This window comes from Pleurodeles waltl, chromosome 1_2 (assembly GCF_031143425.1).
Source record: "Pleurodeles waltl isolate 20211129_DDA chromosome 1_2, aPleWal1.hap1.20221129, whole genome shotgun sequence".
Taxonomy (NCBI): domain Eukaryota; kingdom Metazoa; phylum Chordata; class Amphibia; order Caudata; family Salamandridae; genus Pleurodeles; species Pleurodeles waltl.
The window spans coordinates 1,222,012,991-1,222,036,538 of NC_090437.1; the positions used below are offsets into that span (position 1 = coordinate 1,222,012,991).

The 23,548-nt window shown below is 41.9% G+C and overlaps 1 protein-coding gene across 11 annotated transcripts in view; it reads left to right on the top strand.

Annotated features, from left to right (window-relative positions):
- CTBP1 (C-terminal binding protein 1) overlaps positions 1–23,548 on the top strand; it is a 1,451,962-nt gene that overhangs the window by 1,126,844 nt on the left and 301,570 nt on the right. The window contains exon 1 of one of the 11 annotated variants that reach the window (XM_069204147.1): positions 14,233–14,278. The exons of the other annotated variants lie outside the window; for them this stretch is intronic. The gene's annotated coding sequence lies outside the window, so the exon portion shown is untranslated. Of the gene's footprint in view, positions 1–14,232; positions 14,279–23,548 lie in introns of those variants that run through there. 11 annotated transcript variants of the gene reach the window in all.

Below are 23,548 nucleotides of genomic sequence, written 5' to 3' on the forward strand. Positions count from 1 at the left end.
GTGTGTCTACTCACTCTCCCAGAGTACCCGATTGCTTCGGATTGGTGCTCTTACTCTCCAAATTAAAGCTTTGCGCTCCTGCTGAGAAATGAAGGCACTCTCCCTTTTAAATTAAAGGAGTGTGCAGGGGCTCAGTACCTGACCAGATAAAGTACTGTTTTTATAGTAGATATTTTATAACATAGTGTTTATGGACTCAATATCATTACAAAAAGGAGCCTAACTAATTTATTATCCACTCGTTCACTCGCTGTTACTTCGCGATGGTCATTTCCTGTAGATACCATTATTTAAAGGTTTGGCTTTGAATTACAGATCTCTTGCAGCAGGTGGCACGTCTGACATGGCTGTGCCAACGCTTGCCTGCTTGTGTTTCACTGACTGGATTTTTCGGGGGCATTAGCACTCTTAGCCCTTCTCGCCAAGATGCAGTTTTTTCCCTTCGAAATCAGATAGGCCATTTCACAACAGGACTTCGCCGCTGAACACAGAGGTCTTGGTTCGCCCACAGATTATTGTAGAAATATTTTCTTGCTCTGTTGTCATAGAGACCGTTTGCCCGGGTTTTATATTTACAGGCACGTTTACTTTACCATTCGTGTTTTTTTTTTTTTTTAACTTCATTGCTTTTTTTTTCTGAAGTACTAATGGAAATCATTTTACTTTGCAGCTTTTTTCCTCAGCACTCCCAGCAGAAAGCTGCTTTTGTTTGCTGCATATTAGCCTTTTGACCCCTGAATATTTTCATTAGAGGCCTACTGGCTTAAGCATTTGGAACATTCCATTGAGCCATCTGCTTGGGCTACGTACTGCCACCTGTTACTCCGCCCAGCAGTATCAACCCCTGTTAAAAGGCTGCTCTCATCTAATATTTGACATGGCTCTGGAGTAAAGCAGCAAACACTGCAGCAGTTTTCCTTGCAATACAATGTCGTCCCCAGAGCCCATTTGCCATAGCACAGGGCGAGTTCGTGCAAGGTAGGGTGACCAGATTTTGAAAAGAAAAAACCGGGACAGCTCAGACATAAAAGTAGGACTAAAGACCCGCCCGTCTCCCCCTCCCCCATCTCCTTTTTGACCTTTTTCCCAAAAACCGGGACATTTATTTCAAATTAATAACAAGAGCGTTAGCTTGTGGACCAGATCGTTGCCCCAAAAACCGGGACATTTATGTAAAATTAACAAAAGCCCCGGGACACCAGGACAGTCCTCTGAAAACCGGTACTGTCCGGGGAAATCGGGGACCTCTGGTCACCCTAGTGCAAGGACGTGTAAATAGACCGTTCTTCAACAGCTGTAGTTTACCAGCATGCCAGTGTTCTCAAAATGGCGCTTGTAAGGACCCACAATGCAAAGCGCAGTCAAAGTCAATCGGTCGGACTTTCTGCAGCACGTGCGGTGGAGGTGTTTGGACACAGCTCACGGTTATCAGAGCATCCTACTAGAATGCTGTAGTCTCGACAGTCAGTAATGGGTTATAGACAGTTAAAATCCTCAAAGTTCACGATCCTGAGTTTCCGTACGTTATACTTGAACATAGTATCCAAAATATTTGAAGAAATAAAACAATGCTTAAGTTATTCGCTCACAGTACACCTCAATACTGTGGCACGTCAATTTTATTTTCCCTGGTACAGGTTCCACGTGGGTTTGCAGCCAAGGTTGCAACTCGTTGTCAGAATGATAGTGCCTGTAGTATGATGATGACTTGCGTTGGTAAAAGTAATCTCTTATTTTGCAGCCCAGGCTAGCTCATTACAAGGTGTTGACCTCCTCTACTTTCGAGTAACTTCCCTCGTCTGCATTCCAACAGGACTATAGAACCGTGGGATGGAGTGGAATTAGAAGAAATTTAATACAATAAATGCAACATAGATGACCAGCACATTTGATGTAAACACACCACAGTAAAAACATGCTATGCGTACTGCTTGTTGAGGGCGTTTCACCTTTAGATCTCCATAGAATACCGTTTGTAGTACCAGAAACTGTTAGGAATGCCTATGAAACCTTGGACTAGTGGCCAGTCCATCAGTGTTTACATAAAATCACCTTCCATATGTCTGGAGTGGTGTTTGCATCTAACAGAAGAAAACATCTCTCCCAAGATGTTCTCTCAAGCCTCCAGTGATTGCAGCCTCAGAGGCTCTGCATGCTCGCATTAGCTGTCTGTGGTCAAGCCCTGCATACCTTTGGAACCCACCTTAGCTTGCGTTGGCATCCTGGCCCATTTGATTGTGCGTGACTTTTGCATGGCGCTTTCTTGGGTTGCAACCAAGTATATTGTCTAGTCTTTGGCTTTTTAAGCACGCAGAGTTCAACAACAGTGGCACAGTGCTTAAATTTGAGCATAATTTTTCTCTGACTTGTGGTCTAGGACTATAGGTTTACACTGGTGACGCTTCCAAAGCATAAGTGTGTGAATTTGTGGTGTCCCTGGCAAAGGCCTTAGGGAATGCTAAGGCATATGCCAAACACCACTAGGAGCACATGGGAGAAAATAACCCATGGCAGTGTTATAAGTGTAGGAGTCACCATGTGCCCTTTCAAGGAATTACCCAGACACAGGCTTTCATCCTGGTAGGCAGAATTTGCAGAACAAATGACCCAAGTGCTACCCTTTAGTTAGCCTAACAGTGGCGTAGTGTGGGGGAAAGTGGAGTAGTACTGATGACCTGTAGTTGTTCTTCGTGACTCTTGTGCAACCTGAGGCAAAAAACCTTTCTGCGTCGTTACTGCATACCTCTGGTCCTTCCCTCACCTTCCTTAAACACCAATGAGCCCCCTTGCCTCACCTAATCCCTGCCCAGTATAAAACACCCCCAATCCCTACCACCTCCTGTTCTTCTTGGTCTCACCCGAGACTTACCTCTTTTCCTCTTCCATGGCAGGGCCTGGGGGTCTTCGGTTCTGGATCGCAGGGGGGTGCAGTGTCCCCAGTATCAGTTTCCTGGCTGGGTGGTGTCTTCTTGTGACAGTACGGCTCTCTTGGAGAGTGCTGCCTGCAACTGCTACGACTGAGTCGGGCAGCTCTCAGGTGGCTGAGCCTATGGGTCAGCGCCTCAGCCTGGCAGTACGAGACTCTAGAGGCATTTCCTTTGGTTGTGGGGCTCCATGTACTACCTCTGGAGGAAAGATGGTTTCCAAGGAGGAGATGTGGAAATTAAACGTTTCCAGAATCATTCGTATAACACACATCTATGGTACGTCTCATTGGCAGGCTCTTTGCAAAAGTTAAACAAATTTCAGTTTTTGTTTCCTTAACTATATAAATGACCCTAGTTGATTGCCTGGATGGGTTTTTGTGTGCAACATAATAAAAAAATGATATATTTGATTGTAATTCGGACAGGTGAAATCGATTATTTAATGGTCTTGAAAATTATTTTGTTTTATTATTGGTGCAAATTACAAGCACACTGCATACACTGTTATAAACAAAAGCATTTATTTCAAGAGAGCACTGAAAAATTAAAAATAATTTCCCCCTTTTTAAATGTCTCATGAACTGACTGTTACAGTGCTTAACTTAACCCCCCCCGCCCCCACCCCCACACCCACCCAACCTGCTTGTGAGAAAATATTATTCCAACTTGGATTGTCGAGGTGCGCATGCAGGAACCCACAAAATGATGCAGCCGCAGTTGGCACATCACTGCAACTTTTTGTTTTCCTTCTTCTTTAGCCACGCTACACAGCATCCGCGCACAAAACCAAAAAATCCCAAATGTGAAACCTATTGACTTTGCTTATGCTTGTTTGCACAGCAGATGTTATTAGCGTGACGCCACTGAAGAAGATTTGGTCTTATGCCTTCATGTTATTTGCAGGAGTCACAGCAGATATTTCTGGAAGCGTCCACGAATCTTCACAGAACCCGTTTTACTCTGCCCTAGTGCTAATTCCTTTGAAGCGCAACCTCTTCCATTGTTGCCTTTTCTCGCTGCCCACCTGGGATCCTCCTACCCAGACCAGATACCCGTCTCCTTCCACGCCACTTATTACCGCTTCCTCTCTGGTAACCACTTGTATTATAAAACTTTACCATATGTAGCGCTGCGTGTTTTGCGGCTCTTTTGGCGCTATGTATCCGCTGTGAATGATGATGCTCCAACGCCACTGTGAATATGCAGAAACTTCAGCTACTCTAGTTTAGCAGCAGAAAAAGCTTGCTCGAATGTGGGTGTTGCTTCAGATTCTGTGCTATTGTGATTAAATGTAATCTGATCATCCCAGCTGAGCTTTAGCCTTGAACTGCCTGTTTTGTTTGGATGTCAGGCAGTTGTTGTTGGCTCCGTCTCAGTGAACCAGTCATTTTTATGTATCCTGTTTGCTAGCTTTTCAGAATGAATATCGTTAACTAAAAAAAATAGTTAAAAAAAATAATCTTTGCTCAAAATGGCTTGATGCTAGAAGTGGGGAGGTTAGCCCGCAGTACTGATTTCATATACATTTGAGACAATCTGATGTTTTAGATGGTTTTGTAGCGGGGATTCTTTTTTTTCAGTTGCCTTTTTTTTAATAGAAGCTTCGCTAGAAGCTCAGAATTGGTGAACCCTTTGAAGAACAGCGCCTTCGGTAAGGATAAAGCCATCCATCCATTTAGGGTAGTGAACAGCGAGTTTCCTGCTTATGACAATCTTAAAACAAGTAGGTCACTGGCTGCAGTTAATGAAAAAAAGGCTCCCGGAGATGACTCTTGAACTAGATCAAATCAGGTTAGACAGAATGAGTTTGGTCTAACGCGGCCTGGTGTTTTAGTCAAAGAAAGCTTAACATTACAGCCCCTCAAGGGTTGTGATGCTGAAAACTCACTTATCGGTCAATAAACATAATATAATTTTTTCGCATGTGCTTTATCTTCTTGTTGGGAACCTATGCTGGCTGAAGGGTTGGAAATAGATGTAATCAGGCCAAATTTCATAAAAGTGATCAAGGGCGTAGAATTTAATAAAATATCTACTTGTCGATGGGACAGGTTGCCTTATGAATCTATTTGTCCTGTAAAAAATGTCCTTGTGCCTTTGCTGCCATAATTTGTCACTGCACTACGTGGCACCAATCTCATTATATAAGAGCTCTCATAATAACACCCTGATAATGCCAGGGCTAATACCATAGTAGGGCTTGAAAACTAGCAATTTCCTTATTTTGCCACCTTTCCGCATACCTACGTAACGGGGCTGGAGGTAACAGTATGCAATAGTTCCAGGGTTGAAATGCGCTTTTGAGTCTGTGCAAACCTACTAACCTGCATTTTTAAGGGTTTTCACCAACTCTTCTCTAACCATTTCCCATGCTGAGAAAGGTTGGAAATGTACTTCTGACAAAAATAAAACTTCTTCCAGGGTTGGGGAAAAAAGTGGTTGGGTGGAAAGTAAACTTGTAAACGCTCACCATATGTTCTCATGAGCCCATCTACGCACACGTTTGCCTGTGCTAAAATATAGTTCACATATATTTACTATGAGTGTTATTTTCCTGGTCTACTTCTGTAAATTCTTGTGAAATCATGAAGTAAATAAATCTGCACTAATCCAAAGACATATACCATGGGTGCACTTCTGTGTCTTTAAAGAATTGGGTCTCTTAGTTCTGACGTTAGCCAAGACCTTTTATTTTTTCTAAAATCCTCTCTCTCCAGCCATCTATCAGCTGACTTCCCTGTGAATATTGCAGTCTGTTCTTTCACAAGGAGCATATCCACAGTCATTTTGTTCAGTGCCAGGAACTACTGTGAAAGTGTGCTTTTTGAGCTACAAAAATGTTTTTGCTTTTTACTAATATTTGTTACAATGGTGAGTACCCATCCGTTCCTACTATAATAGTTTTACAAAAAAACAAGTAAAAAAAAATGCAACACTGACTGAGGAAGTGCGAGACTTTTGCTAACATTACCCACCTCCTTTTTTTTAAAGTTTTTTTTTTACCTGACACGTCCCATGTCTGTGAATTGTATTCCCAGACATTGGTCTTGTGCTGTGCCATATGACTCAAGCTGTGCCTCATTTATACGGGCCATCCTGACTGAAACTATTTTAGGGTTGTTTTTCAGTCAAGAGGGTATCTGGCTCGTCAGTTTGGGCTGGACTATACCTATTGTAACAGGGCCAACTCTCATTTGCATATGGCTGGTCCCACTCTGGAGTGGCCAGTGAAAGAAATATGGTGGACTCTAATGTGCCTTGCAAGATTTCAAGTGGCTGAGACTGCATCACCCAACGCCTGTGAGTTTCACAGTACAGTCATGTTGCTTTGAAAGATTATACAAGATGATGTTTCTGTGATGGCTGACATATTTTACTGTAAACATCGTTGACCTTCTCAAGAGTCCTTCATGTTAACCCTACTCAAAGTTCCACCCTTAGACTTTTGAGAAGTGGAGTCCGTACTCTGCCTGAATTTGATGTGGTTCTTCCCCCCACCGGTACGCAATTCTTGTTGCGTTTATGCAGGTACGAGCTTAAAATGTTTCTGTTCTCTGAACAAAAGTTCCCTTTCTCCCTTTTCTTCTTTAATCAATACGACTAGACTCAGACACTCTTTAAACACTCTGGGTTCTAGAACAACAATCGATTTGCTGGTAAAATAAACTGTTGGTGAGCTTTTTGATGCCTATTTTTATTAGATTTTATACAGTGGTATTACAAAAAGAAGCAATAGCAAGATATCCCTGTGAACACAGCACTTTGAACTTTTGTCACAAAGTGAAAACATTATGTAGATTAACCTGAATACAGAATTTAAATCAGGTACCATTCATAGTGTTTTGCTGGCTCTAGGTGTCAATTTTGTATTTGATGAGCGTTTCATGGATGGGACCATTTGTTACTGTCGATATTATTGACCCAGAAGATCAAATGATAAAATTGGATTCAAATTGTCATCTTTGAAACTACATTTTCTTTCCCACTTCCTTGACACTCTCAACTCCAAAAATTCTTATTCAGTCTCATCCCGTATGCTTTCCACACTTCATCCGTGCAAGCAGATCGTGAGGAGAATGAGACGGGAGCCCAGAAAGCTACCAAAAGAGTTGATATTGCAAACAATCCTCCTGTTAGTGTCCCTCTCACCATACTTTCAGAGGGCCCTTTATTTTTCTGCAACCTTTTGCTTTGCAAATTGCATCTTCTGGAAAAACATTGGCACTTAACCCTCTGACGGATACTTGCAGTTCCCCTGTTTATCTCTCAACAAATGGTTATTTAGGAGGAGTGTCCCATTTACGTAATCTGTAGTGAACAGTAACCCTCCCCCTGGTGGAGCAAGTCATGTCTGACTTTGCATGCTCGCTCCAGTAGACCATAAGGAGCGTTAACAAGTAAAGATGTTAAGAAGATAGTTTCGGATACACAGTGAAGAAATGTCAGAAGGCTTCTTGGATGCTATGTCTCTTAAATCCACAACCAGTGCCCGTTTACTTGTCTACTAGTGCATATCACTTGGAAGCAATGTACGAATGAATGGTGAAATAATTCACAGCCATATTGTGCAAACTCGGTCCTCACAAGCAGTTTCCCGGTGCAGAGTGAGTGTGCTTTGCCAGATGATGGTTGATTGATTGTTGTGGGTTACTTTCCTTAGGAAGCATATTCAAAAATATCACGGGTCTAATTACACGAACAGGGACACCTTTTTGGGCGCACTTATCTGACAAATTGTCTGGTCTGCTCTGCCAAATGTTACTTTAATTAAATTTACCATAGTTAGTCTTCTATTAACTATGTTCTCTAGTACTTAAGTTAAAACCAATGTCTGGTTTTACTATTTAATTCCCTTTCTAAATACTCATGACCATTTCTAATTTTATTTATTTTAAAAGTATTCAAAGTACTATTATTATTGAAAATTAAGCATAAATATTTACAAAGTTGACAAATTTCGTTTTTTAGCGCTTTATTATGATTCAGAACTCCTACTTTTTGGTACAAATGTCACTGTGTGCATAATTTTGTTTTATACATTCCTGTGTAGGTACTGTTGTTTTAAAGCACTTGAGTTGATGTTTTATTATTTTTTAATTGGGGAAGATGGTAGCTGAATAGTACATATGACAATTCAAAATCAATAATGAATTAACAGCCGTTCATTGTCATGTTCAGTAAAATGACGGCTTACATATTATTGTTTAGCCATCCCATAACCATGGCAAAGAAGACACCCTTTAAACTTCAGATGAGTATCCTTGTACAGTTACTTAAGACTTTTCATTAGATTCAGTAACTACTGATTGCAGTACATTTTTAAATTCAGTATTTTTGAATTTTACAGCATTGAATGAACAGGTTAACCCGGTCTGCATTGATTACATCTGAAGCATTTGAGACTTGCTTTAATCTCTTCCAGTGAGTTTCCATGGGTGGGATTAAGATGAATACAAATCTGTTATGGATTTAAAATGTTGTACTTTTAATGTAACTGTATTTGCCAGTTTTTGGCTTCTTGTAATACTGTCAAGGTTATCTGTACAAATAGCATCCATCTGTTCACTAAAACAGCTACATCATCTGATTGCTTCGAAATGAAAAGATTATACAGCTACATAATTATGTTTTTTTTACCTGCTGTACTCGTCATTTGTTCTAACATAGGATTTTGTTACTAAGCCAAGTCTTTTTTTGTTTCCTTCTCAGAAGACTCAATCTCGATTTTCAATACTTAACAAAACCAGATTTAGGTATACCATACTTGTGCTGTAATGTCACAGAATAACATTGCCACTGTAACAAAATGTGTGTTAGCTGTGCTGGAAGCGCCTAAGTGAGTGGTTCAATTAAAGGTTATTTTTATTTTCTTCGTGGTCTCATTGGACGTCATAGGAGTATGCTTTGTAGTCTTGGGGATATCAAGATGCTGCAAAATACCCTTACATAAATGGGCGTATAGTACTAATGACTTAAATGTGGTTCTTCTGGATTATAAATTATCATAGAGCACTATCTCCAGGGCAACTGTCACCATATAGGTCGTAGACAGGTTGTTATTCCCTGTCCCATAACTTGAGCCAACATATCAGAGAAAAGTCCTTTTTGTTAACAATGTTAACAGGCTGACAAGGCTTTTTATATCCTCAGACAGAACTTCTCTTCTTAAAAAAAAAAAAGGCAGCTGGGACTAACAGGGATATCGACCTCACAAGGTACCAAAATGTTATTTGAGCCTATCAGACAGAGCAAGCTTTCTGGTTGCCAAAGACGTATTGTAGGCTTAACAAAAACATATAGGGGCTTACAGCCCTCTTATGGTTTACAGTTGGTTAGCTTTAGTGTCCCTCATTTGCTTGATTCTTATTTGATGGTTTTCCTTATCCCAGCTTGTCCATCCTGTGTCTGTGCCCCCCTGAAGCATAGCTGCTTTACCATTATTCTGTTTTCAAGCTCTCTCCCTTGTGGGTTTATCCTCAGTCAAATGCCCCTGTGTTCTGTTGATATCTCCATTTTGCTGCAAACTCTCTCTTGTGCTTCTCCCGTGCAGAACTCAACCCTCTCCCTTGCACCCCGTTTTCTTACTCATGTGCTTCACCGCCCCATGTTGCTCTCCCTCTTCTGCTGACTTCTCCTCCCCACCCTACCCATGGTTTCTCCACCACCTGCCGCTCCATTGCTCACTGTTTATTTTTGATGATACTGCCTCCTCTGCCTTTAAAAAAAACAAAACAAAAACGTTGTAGTGGTACTTTTTAAATTTTTTATTTACTGGTCCATCTCGGATAAGGAAAAAACAGCTGCCTGCATCGTTTTGTAGACACGCATGCACTCACTTGTCGTCATGCATGCGCACACCTACGAAAAAAAAGGGTAGATGATGCAGCCTCTGTGGCCACTTAATTCTGCCTTTTTTAAATTAATTTTTTTAATGTATTTATTGGTTTTCACTTTGGACATGCTTCATATCTTTCCGATGGTGCAGCATTGGCAAAGCCAAAAGGTGTCTAGGACGAGATCCATTGTCTTTGCCAGAACTTATTTTGATAATGTTGCAGCAGCCTATTAGACCAGTCGGCAATTTATTCCATTTATGCGTGGTCTTAACTGTGTATTTTAAACGTGATTCATAATTCATGTCACTTAGGTTTCTAAATATAGGTGTAATATCTACTTACAAACAGAAAGCTGATTGCGTCTTGTTCTGTTAATGTTTCATTATGCTATATTTTGAGTATTTTGGGGTTTAAAAGACAGCCAGGTAGCCGACTTAATTATAGTGTCAGTGCAGTGATTTTAATTAATGCTATTCAACGTATGTTACATTGTTGCACTTGCACTACTTATTAGGTTGCTTGATTACATTCAAGGTTTCATCACCCTAATAGCTACATTTCTCATGCTGTTTATCTCACGCTTTGTCAATATAATGAGTTCAAATTTGAAGTTACTATTTTTAATCCTTTACTGCTTACCATGACTCCAGATAGTTGACTCACCTCTAACATATAGCCCACATTTTGCAAGTAATGGTGGGCCTGATTAATATGTTTCAATGCGTGCATTGTTAGGGCTGCATGCATTGCTAGGGCACTAATCTTATCTAAGAAAATGAGTTTCCTCGGTGTAGAAGATGAATACTTCAGATTAGACTGCCAAATAGTTGCAAGCAGCATAAACCATTATGGAATGTTTCCCATCCATGGCCTCCGATGTGTAGGCTGTAATGCACTTTAGTGCAGTTTGTAAGAACTCAGAGTTGCCCCAATGTGTCCCACACTGGGAATCCCATGCAGATAGCACAATCTAACAGACTCAAACCGTTGAGCACCCTCGTGGTAGGGATGGTCAGACTTCCACAACACATTTTGAGCAGATAGCTCAGACTTTCCCATAACATTAGGCTGATGATCCCTTTCACGAATGCAAGAGGTGACACCCAGCCCAACTGTACATCTTGTTTGGACTATCTCCAACAGTCCTCATTTCTCCTACGTAAGATGCTTTTTTTCATTCAGCATATTATTTTTAAAACCAGTCTTAACAATTGTCCAAAGTTCTTTTGTGCCGGTTGCCTACTCGCATCTTGAATTTCAGTCTTTCATCAACAGAGTTAGTGCTGCTCTCCAGTAGAAGTAGATTCCTATCTTCCTTGATCAGTAGTCTGCTTCAGAGCTTCATTCTGGCCGTTCGGGACCGTAGATCTCTTGATTTTTAGATTCGCACCTTGCAACAGATTGCAGTAATCCAAGCTGGAGTGTGTACGATCTCCCACCTCTGTTTGAGCTCAAAGCACTCAAATGAACCTTGTTATGTATACTTGGCTTATCTTGTGCAATTTGTTTCTTTCCATTAGATTAGCTGTAGTCTTGCACTTATCATTGGAAATACAAAGGTATAAGTCAAAATGGTCTAAAAATAGTTCTGGGTAAGCTACTCATTACTGATGGTGGGTCCACAATCAAAGTAATTCTAAGTACTCGCAAATTTGGAAGTATATCGTTAATTTATTAAGATAGTTGTGAACAAAGAAGCTACGAGGAAGGAGAAAGTAAAAACATTTAAACTGCATTATAAAAAAGCAGAACATTGAGAGCTGTGCTACTGCTGGGCCAGTGACAGGGAAACACTGACACCTCTCAGAGCACTGTTGATGTTAACAAGTTGTGATTCAGCAGTCAAATAACCACGATCCCTCATTGGTGTACCTCTGGGCTGAACTGATGATCAGAACCACAACTAGTGTCAAGGACCTCCATTTGCTGAGCTGGAACACAGGCATTTAACAAAATGTCTGAGGTTTTTTTGAAGAGTCAGCGATGTTACAAATTGTACATATTACTTGGCTTTGAGCTTGTTTTATAGTCCAAATGTGCTTGCAAGATAGTTTATATGTCGATTTGTTCTACTTTTCTAAATGTACCTATGTGGACACTCTTTAGTGCTTATTAGGTAAGATCAACAGGTTACATTTATGTTCAAAGAAATTCTAAAGCACCACTTCCACTCATCAGCCTGTCTGCATTGTTGACCAAAGAATAAGTGACATAATATCTTAGTGGAAAATTATATTTCTCACTTCCTCCCTCAATATAACTTTTGCAAAAAATAGCTAGCCTGCATTTACCTTTCATATTTCCACACTTACCTAGCAGCATGCTAAATTTCACCATGTTTTGCTACAGCTTCTGTTGGGTAAACTCATTGGCACTTTGCTCGCCTCCAGAAGCATTCTGATACCTGTGATGTTTAATGCACCAGGGTAGGTCAGAAGAGAAAGGAGAACTGTATGCTGTCACTACGTGGAACATTACAACCTGTCCAAAATGTCACTTTTTTATTTTTTATAGAATGAGGTGAAGAAGAGACGTGAAGTCCAGTGTGATATGGAACGTCTTGAATACTCAAGGAAATGTGTGTGGAGGGGGAAGATTGAAAAGGGATCTGATACAAAGTTGAGATGGAACCAAGGAGACCAAAAAACATAGGCTTGTTTTCTGACCTGTGTACGGCAATATCAGTGTCACATGTCAGCATTTAAGGTTCTACCATTAGCCCTTCTGAATAACCAGCTTTTACAGTGGCTATATGATGAAACATTGACCAGTTTATGCCTTAAAACTTTCCTCTCCCTGATCCGTTCGTATTGATAGAAGATTGCCATTTGGGGATGTGGAAAGCAGAGATGAACAGTCCTCTCTCCCTTAAAAAGCTCAGCATTGGGCTCTGGTGGAGAGTGGGTGATGCAAAGGGAGGGCTACAGATACCTAAAGTTTGCTGAATTGATGGCGTGTGACACTTCGCATTGGACAAGCCGTAGTACTTCAGTCTTGGCAAGCCCAGCCAAACAGAGGCTCTATCAGTACTGTTAAGGGGGTGGAAATGTAACCTACCTCACTGAAGAGCGTTTCAGGTGTGGGCGAAAAACAAACTTCATGTTCTGGCACCATAGCACGCACATCCTTTAGGTGTTACTCCCAGCCTGCTATCTTCCTCCCATATTGTATGCCCTTTGCTCTCGTACCTTTGAGCTTTTAACTTCTGTTGACTTCCATTTTCTTTTATTTAAAGTTTTCTTTTCTGGTGGCAATTTGCTCGGTGCGAAGGATTGATTGGGGAATTGGGTGCGTTGTTGTACACCGATCCATTCTTAAGTTTTTCTTCAGGCAAAATAATTAGAGCCAGAACCATCGTTCCTGAAAATAGTATAGTTTAAAGTGAAAGGGCCGAAAACGAGCCTTGTAAAAAGTAATGTGTGCAACAAAACATTGGCGAGAGAATGGCATTGATGTGAAATTCAAATGCTGACCTCACGCTTGAGTGAAGGAGTGATACCACAGCTCACATCAGATGAGCAGTGTTCATCGCAGTAATTTTGTTTCCATCAAAAATGTAGTTTTGAGCATGAACATGACTCAAGTTTCCATAGTGAGATTTAGAAAACCACTGAACTCTTGCCAATTTGCGTGATAAATCTGCAACATAGTTTTATTGATTTGTCTGAACTAAGCTCTCCCACCACTAACAACGTTTGGTGGGTCGTACATTCTATAAAATGGGTACTGAACATATTTTTTATCAGCAATGTATTAAAACATCTGTAACGTAATGACTTAAAACAGCGAACAAAGCACACATTTTCTTCTGTACACTTATGTTGTTTTTACAGTGTAGATAAGACACGTAGTGTGCGTGTGTGTGAGAGAGTTATGATGCCAAAGAGACATAAGAAAAAACTACATTTTAGAGAGGTTGAGTTTAGGAAATGGAGAGGACATCTAGCTCCCGGAAAGAGTTGACAGTCTCTTACATGACAACCCAGAAACACAATCCAGAAATAGAACGGGATGAACTGCGTGTACTTGAGCATGGATATACCCATCCAGTGAATAAGATACCCAAGCTGTTCTACGCAGGCAGATCCAGGCCTTTCCCTCACATCTTTAAAGGAGGCCAGTTAGAACAGAGGGACCAAGTTCTTGGAAGAGAGTTCCGGCAGAACCTGGGAGTGCGCAGAAGCACTCTCATCTTCCGCTATCTAGATAGCAGCAGACATTGTTAGGCAACCAAAGAAAGATGATTTGATAGTGCTGATGAAAGGGGTGAGGGTGCTGGTGTTTCTGAAGTTGGAGAGCACAGTTTGAAAAAGCTTAACCAGAAAATGGGATTCCAAATAGGAGATAAAAATGAGTTGTTGAGCCGTATATTGACAAGTTAAGAGCCAGTGCCCTTCACTCGAAAGGCCAGACTGTTCATCGGGAATAGGAATGAGTTATGTTTTATCTTTTCTTTAGATGATTCAGAAGGGAAAAGTTGAACAAGGCAAGAAAAGAGACGCAGTCAGTCCCATGGTAGGTAGCATGGCTTACTTAGGGTACAGAGGAAACAAACAATTGGTTAATAATGAGATAATTTCCAATGAATAGGAACCAGCTGGAGGTGACACCTGTATTACGTCCAATGAAGTTCCTGAAAAATTATCCCAGGTCAATGAAATATTGGGCAAGCGATGTTGAGTTGATAGCTGGGCAAAAACAGCAGCACATATGTTCCTCACTTAAGTTCTCGATTAACTGATCAAGTTTTGTTTGTATAGAATGACTGCTTCAATTAAATGATTGATTCTTAAAGTTTGAGGATTCTTTCTAATTACACATTTTGGGCATATTACATGGCTGTGTTATCCCTCTTTACTGAGGCTAACAGGACTCTTTGTGAAACCATTAAATTTCCAGTAACCATGCATTTCCTTGCCTAAGGTGCTTCTGGTTGTGGGCGGGCTTCCTTTGCAACAGTGTTTTTTTCCTTCATAGTGGATATGAGCCCAAAATGTCAGAAGTTTTTGAAGCAAAAATAGTGCAGACGTTTTCTCTGTCATCTCCCTCGTCTTTCCTCTCTTGTCTTCCATGTCGCGCTGCCATCCTCCCCCTTTCTTCTCACTCCTTTTGTTTCAAGGAACTTTTCCTCCTGTGCTCAGAATCATAATCTCAATAGTAAAAAAAAAATAGCTGAAAAATGTAATGTAAGACATGGAAAAGTACGACGTCATCATGTGTAATAGTCAACCATATTGTGGTCATTTCTGTGTAAAATAAAAAGAAGAAAACATGTTTTTTTAAATCATTTGAAACTAATTACTTCAAAGGATAGTAAATAATCTTTGACCCAGAGGAAGAGGAATAAGAAGCAAGCAAATAGGAGTAACAAGAAAGGCAACCAATAGTAAGCACTGAGCTGGCCCAAAGCCCAATGTCAGATTTTGGTATGCTCCACAAGAAGTCCTCCGACAACAAACAGCTGAAAGCTGCTTGTAGGCAAGACTTAACAAGCATTTGCAATGCAACGGGTCTCGCGTTTGCTTATGTTAGAGCTGATCACGTTGTAAACTCCTAACCCGACTTTTCACCTATCGGGCAAAAGTGCATTTATGTACAAAACCCGAAAAAGTAAAATTAACTATGTAAAGCGCTCGACTTCTGCCAAGCGAGATCGCGCTCGTAAATTAGAGAAAAAGAAGTCCACGAGCCCGATGGAAAACAGCGAGTCTCGCATGTTTTCTGTACTTGGTCGCTGCGCTCGAGGAGGGCTAGCCACCGGAAAAGGCATGACGTATGTGTGCCTTCAACTAATGAAAGCAAGCAGATTTTATTAGGCAAGCCCACGAACCAATAAAAAACACTGACGTGACGTTGACAGGGCTCCGAGCCCTTTTCTGAACACTAAAGCGTCTCGCTGCGATACGCATGCGCGAGGGCATGCAATGCAGGCTCGACCCTAAAAAGGGGTAAGATTGACTAAGGATGCTTCAAAAACTTCAGGAGTTTAGATTTGCTTGCACTACAATAGTAAAACAAATTGCTGCAAATGTCCTGTTGGGCTGTACACTTTCATGTATACCCAGAGCAACTACAATTAGGTGGTAATGAAATATCGAATCTTAGCACTCAAGTGAATGTATTGTCTTGCTCTCCCGCTCCTTTCCTTCTGGAATCCCATACCCTCCATATTTTCTAAGTAGCTTTCACCCCTCCATCTCTTCCGTAGCTCCAGTCACTCCTCCCCATCTGATTTTCCTTTTTTAAACCCCCCACAACCGAGGTTCTTCTTGCATTTCACTCCCACTCCCCATTTCTCGTCTGTGTGGCTACATGTCTCCTCCTTGTGATCCACTGCCCTTCGTCTGACGTTGCTGCCACTCTACAGCATTTACTTTTTATCCCACCCTGCTCCCACTCCACCATTGTTAGTCCACCCTTCTGCAATGCATACCGTTTTTAGCCTCCGTTTAGAAGTTCCCGGCATGTGCAGGTTGTTGCCGGGCCACTTATTTTAAAAAAAGGCCCTTTTGCACATTTTAAAATTGTATTTACCACTCCAAGATTGGCGTCTGCCATTTTGGATCGGTAAATAAAATAAGACGACCTCATCATGACACATACATAAGCATCGTCAGAAAACATTAGAATGTACTTACCTACAAAAATCAGTGGCAAAGCCAGTAGATCCTTTTTGCCAGCTAAAAGTCGACACCTATTGGCCTTGCCAGTGATTTTTTGAACTTCATCCTGACAATCTGCACAGATATTGGTTTGGCGACTGATAGCATGGAAAGTCACTCAAAAGAAGACATTTCTGCATTTAAAAATGAATACAGACAGTAAAAGGGGTATTTTCAGATTTGCATATGTCTGTTGTCTCTCGGTCAAATTCATGAACATGTTTTCCAACTGAGATTATAGCGTTCACACCCTCAAATACTGTTTAAACCTCATAGTTCCGACTTACTTCCTAGTGTCAGTTTCCTGCCATGTATTTAGACTTTTCTTTCCTCCCTTCCGTTACACTGTTCTGTTAAAGATCTTAAAAGCGTATATATCTTCCACTATTATTCAACAAAGCTGGTCATGTAACACCTCTTTTTAAATCTGGCCTGACAGCACAGCTGTCATCAGACGTAATATGATCAACCCTAAAAAGCAGCTTTCAGGACTACTACAGAGAGGGACTTTAGCCACGCCCACATGTTGGCAACCAGGAGTACATGTTTTGATTGGGCAGAAGCTAAGCGCATCCACAGGAAAAAAGTGCTTCTCCTCCATGCAGGTGTGATTGTTTATCCAGCTGTCAGCCAGCAGCATTGTGACTTTGAGCACACATGGCATTGTAATGATGTTAAAAAGCCTCAGATAACTAGATAATTGATTGTGTTCCTTTTTATCTGACAGCAGCACAGATGGGAGGAGGGCAGGTGTGAGCAGTGTATTGTAGTCCCAGCACCCTCCCTTCCATCAGTAACTTTAGAATTCAGAGTGCAGTTTCGGGTTAGAGAGCATTATGGGGTGCCCAGGAAGACACTCATCTATGTAGATTTTTAGGTCTGGATTTACAGTGAAGCTGTTGTTAGCCTTAAGTGATCAACAAAAAAGAGTTTACAGTGTACTACTGCGTAAATGGGTTAGGGTCCATCAACATGTTGGTTCCCTTAAGTACAGGATTTGTTTGGGCCAAATTTCCCTTGAGTACAGGATCGGTTTGGGCCAAATTTCTAGTAAAAAGGCTACTTGCATAATTTTTATGGCTTGTGGCAAAGCTTATACTCGAAATAGCAGGACGTACTTGGTTATAGTGGTAAGCCAGTGCTTATGGCTATAGGTCTGGTCTGGTCATTATAAAATGTTACGATAAAGGCACAAGACATGACATTTATTGTGAAAATCCGATGTTAAGTCAATAGGCATATAAGTGTGAATTGTTATTTCTCTAGATTAAAGCCAAAGGATAGGTATTTTGTTCCTTGGAATCTCACAGATTACCGTAGAAGGCAAGGGTTTTGGTATTAGTTACCCTGTGTGACTAACTATGGGGGTAGAAGGTTTGCTCTCTGAGAATCCTTGTGAGGGCCCGCTTAGGAAAGATATTTTGCTTAGTCAGGTGTACTTTTTTTTTTACACCATTCTCCTTTTATGACTGTGTGTGTGATGGTTGCCTTGTGGAAGCTTTTATGTTCACATCTGCGGGCCTGAGATGGTTATAGTGATAAACTACCTGCCCTATTGGTGTACTGGGAAACATTCTGTCCAGTTCCATAGATCTGGTCTGCTTATTATGAAATGTTAGAGGCAATTGGTCTAGCTTATTTATTGTGCAAGACATTTGTTAAAGACAGTAAGCCTCTAACAGTTGCTTGTTCATACATTGTGTTACTAACTATAGACAGGTATTTTGTTACATATCTTACTGATTAGTACGCAAGGGTTTTGGTGTTGTGCACCAACTCTGGTGCACCTGGCCTTTTTTGCAGGGTCATCCCCAGTCTTTTTTGCCTCCTTCCTCCTAATTTTTTTGACCAGTTTTTGTTGGCTTTAGGACTCTGGGCACTTTACCACTGCTAAAACAGTGGTAAAGTGCATATGCTCTCTGTGTAAATTGTACTGTTGATTAGTTTTATCCTTGATTGGTATATTTGATTTACTAGTAAGTCCCTAGTAAAGTGCACTAGAGGTGCCGAGGGCCTGTAAATCAAATGTTACTAGTGGGCCTGCTGCACTGGCTGTGCCACCCTCATTAGTAGCCCTGTAATCATGGCTCAGACCTGCCACTGCAGTGTCTGTGTGTGCAGTTTTAAACTGCCAGTTCGACTTGGCAAGTGTACCCACTTGCCAGGCCTAAACCTTCCCTTTTACTACATGTCAGGCACCCCTAAGGTAGGCCCTAGGTACCCCCAGGGGCAGGGTGCAGTGTATGTTTAAGGTAGGACATATACTAGTGTGCTTTATATGTCCTAACAGCGAAAAACTGCCAAATTCGGTTTTCACTGTGCAAGGCCTATCCCTCTCGTAGGTTAACATGGGGGCTGCAAAAATATCCTTAAAGCGCAGATTCCCTTTGAGAGCAGATAAAAAGGTGGCGTTTAGGGTCTCTGAACTAACAATTTAAAAATACATCTTTTGGTGAAGTTGGTTTTTAAATTCTGTTTGAAAATGCAACTTTTAGAAAGTAGGGATTTTCTTGCTTAAACCATTCTGTGACTCTGCCTCTTTGTGGATTGTCTGTCTGGGTCAGTTTGACAGTTGGGCTGTTTTGCACCTCTCTAGATAGTGACACAAAAGGGGGTGGGGGTGTAGCCTGCATATTCTGATGAGCCATCTGAACTAGAGCTGAGGGAGGAGTGGTCATTCACACCTGAAAGGACTGTGCCTGCTCTCACAAAATGCATTCTCTGACCCCCTGGTGTGCGTCTGGGACCTGGCCTGGACAAGTAAGGATCTTTCAAACACTTGAGACTTTGCTTTGAAGTTTGCCAACTTCAAAGGCAGAACAGGGTATAAGAAAAAGACCCAAAACAGCAGACGTTTATAACCTTTCTGGAATCCAGAGGAACCTCTGCCAAGGAAAAGAGCGTAAGAGCTAGAGGAGGAGTACTGTCCCTTTGCTGTGCTTCTCTGCTGGACTGGCCTGCAGTTGCTGCTTCTGCCTGAAAAGAGTGCAAAGGGTGAACTTTGCTGTATGTCCTGCTTCAGAAAGTTCTCCAAGGGCTTGGCATAGAGCTTTCCTCCTGTTGGAAGTTCCAGGGACATCAAAGACTTCAGTTTCCTCAACCTGCAGCACTAGGAACTGTGTGTTTTGTGCTGTTCAAGAGGAGAAACCACGTGATGCCGCTGACCTGCACTGTGACCTGCCGACGGTGCACAGAGTCGCATTACCCCCGCTTCGCACTGTGACCCTGGTCTCACTGACGCGTCATCAGATGACTTCACCGAGCCACTGCTCACACCGCAGCCTGGGCCTCCCCGACGACGACGTTCTTGCTGACACCCGCACCGCTGCCTGCACTGTGGCCAGTGGACACCGCTTGTGAGGAGCACTAAGTGTCACCCCGACCCGCACCGCGGCCCTGGTCCACTGACACCAGCACCATCGACTCCAGTGTCGTCACCAGGAATTCCTGCCTGCACAGTGGCCTGTGGACACCGCTTGTGAGGGATACAAAGCACCGTCCTGTCCCGCACCGCTGGCTTGGGCCTACCGACGACGACGCTTCCGCAATGACGCTGCTGCCTGTACCGTGACCTGTGGACACCGCACGTTGCACCGAGCCTCTGCCTGCACCATGACCTGTGGGCACCACACGTCGCATTGTCCCACTTCGCACCGTGGGCCCAACGCCATCCACGCCAGCACTCCTGACTTCATCAGCCTGGAGTTCGATTAACAGCACGTGTGACTTCAAGGGCCCGACGACTCCTGCACCAACTCTGGAACTGAGACCGCAACGTCAGCAGCGCTGCTCTCCGGAGGTCACCATGAGGATCACGACGCCTTGCAATTCCAAATATACTGTTTGTGGGTCTTCTTGACACCGTAGCTGGCCCGCGGATGGCCTAAACTGTTGGTTTTGTTGATCACGACGCCGTGATAGCCCCAGGTAGAGCTATCGACTTAAAGGAACTGAGGGTAAATCTTGCAGAATTCATATATGGATTACTGTATGGTTAATTTTAATCGGATTTGGTCTTGTTTTACATAGAAAAATAGCCAATATTTATCTAAAACTGGTGTGGTGTCCTTTTGTAGTGTTTTCATTTATTACTGTGTGTTCTGTGCAAATGCATTACACATTGTTTCTGAGATAAGCCTGCCTGCTCGTGCCAAGCTACCAAGGGGGTGAACAGGCCATCAAACACTCAGGTTTTTCACTGTGATGATTCTTGTTAGGCACTGTTGAGAAGGGTTGGAAATTGTTTTGCAAGCTGCATTCTTCTGCATATTTGTTATTTTATAACTGTAGGTATGACGGTTGTCAGTTTATGTGCACTTGAATAGGCCGGTGTTAGGTATGCTGTCAAGCTAATGGTGAAAGATACAGGCTTTATTAGTTCACTGGGAAAAGTCAGGTCTGATTTCATAGATTTGATCTGTTTATTATGAAACGTTATGACAAAGCCGGTAGGCTTGATTTACGTATTTTGAAAAGCATGTGTTAATGACAGTGATTTGAGGGTGGATTGTTACTACACTGTGCTAAAGCCTGTAGGTGGGTATTTTGTTACATGGAAGCTCGCAGATTACTGTAGTGGGCAAGCTTTTTGGTGTTGGTGATGCACCCAAACATACCCTCGGGATAGAAGGTATACACTACTATAATCTTTGTCAGGCTTGCTAATGAGAGAAAGTATCATATTTTGCCAGCTGTAATTTTAAATATATTTTCAATCTTGTAACTGTATGCCTAATGGTTGCTGTTTAGGAAAGCTTACACTCAGTACAGTAGGCCTGAGGTGGTTATAGTGACAAGCCAATGATAACTGATATAGGCGTGACTGGTGTGCATGGAACTGTAATGCCGGATGGCATTGGTCTGGTCTGTTTGTTATGCAAGACTATTATAAAGGAAGTAGGCCTGGTTTATTTATTGTGAAAACATCTGGAAAAACAACTAGGCCTACAACAGTGGATTATCAAATTACGTTGCAGGCTGTAGAAAGGTATTTGATTGTGATGTAATTTCACAGATTACCATAGTAGGCAGGGCGTTTGCTATTGGTCACTCACACTGAAAAACCCTGGAAACAGAACAGAACTTCACTGTGATGATCCTTGTTGGGCCCATTACGATGGGTTGTATATTGAAACATGTAATTTTGTACATAGTTGTAATGTTATAAATGTATGCCTGATGGCTGCCAGTTTATGCTCACTTCAATAGGTCCGTGTTGTATATGGTGTCAATCCATTGTCAAAAGGTAGAGAGGCCTTATTGGTTCACTGTGAAGTTTTTGCTAGATTCTGTAGGTGGGATTTGTTTGAAATAAAAAGTTAAGACAGGCAAGTAGGGCTTACTTAGTGTCAAAATCAAATGAAAAAATATAATTTTATCATTGTATACCTGATGGTTGCCTTGTAGGAAGGTTTATGACCAGCACAGTAGGTCTGAGTCGGTTATGGTAACAAGCCAATGATATAGGCTATAGGCATGATTGTAATGAAAAGTGATGATAAAGGCAGTACACTTGGCATATGGATTGTAAAAACCATATGTGAAAGTCAATAGGCATTTTACAGTTACATTGTTATTACTTTGTATTAAAGCCTACAGATGAGTATTCTGTTACATGGAATCTCACAGATTACTGTAGTAGGCAACAATGTTGCAGTTAGTTGCCCTGTCTAACATACTCTGGCTATACAGGGAGTGCAGAATTATTAGGCAAATGAGTATTTTGACCACATCATCCTCTTTATGCATGTTGTCTTACTCCAAGCTGTATAGGCTCGAAAGCCTACTACCAATTAAGCATATTAGGTGATGTGCATCTCTGTAATGAGAAGGGGTGTGGTCTAATGACATCAACACCCTATATCAGGTGTGCATAATTATTAGGCAACTTCCTTTCCTTTGGCAAAATGGGTCAAAAGAAGGACTTGACAGGCTCAGAAAAGTCAAAAATAGTGAGATATCTTGCAGAGGGATGCAGCACTCTTAAAATTGCAAAACTTCTGAAGCGTGATCATCGAACAATCAAGCGTTTCATTCAAAATAGTCAACAGGGTCGCAAGAAGCGTGTGGAAAAACCAAGGCGCAAAATAACTGCCCATGAACTGAGAAAAGTCAAGCGTGCAGCTGCCACGATGCCATTTGCCACCAGTTTGGCCATATTTCAGAGCTGCAACATCACTGGAGTGCCCAAAAGCACAAGTTGTGCAATACTCAGAGACATGGCCAAGGTAAGAAAGGCTGAAAGACGACCACCACTGAACAAGACACACAAGCTGAAACGTCAAGACTGGGCCAAGAAATATCTCAAGACTGATTTTTCTAAGGTTTTATGGACTGATGAAATGAGAGTGAGTCTTGATGGGCCAGATGGATGGGCCCGTGGCTGGATTGGTAAAGGGCAGAGAGCTCCAGTCCGACTCAGACGCCAGCAAGGTGGAGGTGGAGTACTGGTTTGGGCTGGTATCATCAAAGATGAGCTTGTGGGGCCTTTTCGGGTTGAGGATGGAGTCAAGCTCAACTCCCAGTCCTACTGCCAGTTCCTGGAAGACACCTTCTTCAAGCAGTGGTACAGGAAGAAGTCTGCATCCTTCAAGAAAAACATGATTTTCATGCAGGACAATGCTCCATCACACGCGTCCAAGTACTCCACAGCGTGGCTGGCAAGAAAGGGTATAAAAGAAGGAAATCTAATGACATGGCCTCCTTGTTCACCTGATCTGAACCCCATTGAGAACCTGTGGTCCATCATCAAATGTGAGATTTACAAGGAGGGAAAACAGTACACCTCTCTGAACAGTGTCTCGGAGGCTGTGGTTGCTGCTGCACGCAATGTTGATGGTGAACAGATCAAAACACTGACAGAATCCATGGATGGCAGGCTTTTGAGTGTCCTTGCAAAGAAAGGTGGCTATATTGGTCACTGATTTGTTTTTGTTTTGTTTTTGAATGTCAGAAATGTATATTTGTGAATGTTGAGATGTTATATTGGTTTCACTGGTAATAATAAATAATTGAAATGGGTATATATTTGTTTTTTGTTAAGTTGCCTAATAATTATGCACACCTGATATAGGGTGTTGATGTCATTAGACCACACCCCTTCTCATTACAGAGATGCACATCA